Source organism: Odontomachus brunneus, unplaced genomic scaffold (genome assembly GCF_010583005.1).
Source record: "Odontomachus brunneus isolate Ranch 3 - 2012 unplaced genomic scaffold, Obru_v1 Obru_scaffold_143, whole genome shotgun sequence".
NCBI lineage: Eukaryota > Metazoa > Arthropoda > Insecta > Hymenoptera > Formicidae > Odontomachus > Odontomachus brunneus.
Window position 1 is genome coordinate 937,611 of NW_022639593.1, and position 1,153 is coordinate 938,763.

Genomic DNA, 1,153 nt, shown 5'->3' on the forward strand with positions numbered 1-1,153 from the left:
GAGCATAATTGCCATAAGCTTCGAAAAGCAATTTATGAGCTGCAGCTGCAGTTTTTTTCAAGTCAAAGTAATGAAGCAGCACATGTCGAAAAAACAACTTATCACGTTCCATATTTAATCAAAAGAAAAAATAGCACTGCTCGCTTAAATGAATCTCTTCGCACTGAATTTTATTGACAAATGTCTAACCTCTAAAATGCAGCCAGTTTCAGATGTCAAAATAAATTACACCTACAACTAACGTCATCTAACTGTGAGCCGCAGGAACTAAGTTTACCACCTAATAGATAGAGAAACGTCGCGATTGAGTTCCTTAATACCGATCAAATATTATCATCAATCATTTATTGTTCAAGTATTATTATTTCTTTATACGGTTGTCATTTAACTATTTTTATTACGTATTGGGAAGCAACTCGAGCGTGCTCGACGATTTCCTTACCTCGCCTTGCTGTCGTGTGTAATTAATTGATACTACCGATTAATTGAAATTATTATACGGTTGTCGATCAGATATTATTATCATCGCCTTATAATTAATCGGGAATTATTACTTCTTTATTCGGTTATCGTTTAATTATTTTTTATTACGCATTGAGAAGAAATTCGAACGTGCCGTTACAATTTCTCTTCACCGTCTTACTGTGTCGCATATAACTATTTGATACTAATTTATTAAATCACTAATTGATATTAAATTAAATTAAATTTCTGTCAAAGATCTAATAGAGAAGATGCAGTCACGTGGTCTAAAGGATGCGATGCCTAAGAGATACCGCGACGGAGGATCCGGCTCGAGCCTGACAGAGTTGGCGCAAAGGTGAGTTTCACTGATTTAAATTCGTAATTAGAAATCCAATAAAACTGGAAATTCTTTTGTTTGGAATTAAGTTGCTTAATGCTACCATTGTCGTGTGTAATACTAAATTAAATATGCCTTATATTGCAGAGACGAAGCAGACGACCAGCCAACTCTTAGGGGCTGCTGCGCCGGAGGATCCGACTCGGGCCAAGCGGGGTTAGCTCGAAGGTTAGTTTCTCTTTAGTATTAATAATTATAAATTCAATAATTTTGATAATTCTGTTGCTCGAAATCGAGATAATTTGAATCGAGTTAAAGATCGCATTAAATTATAATTACGTGCGGGGAGAA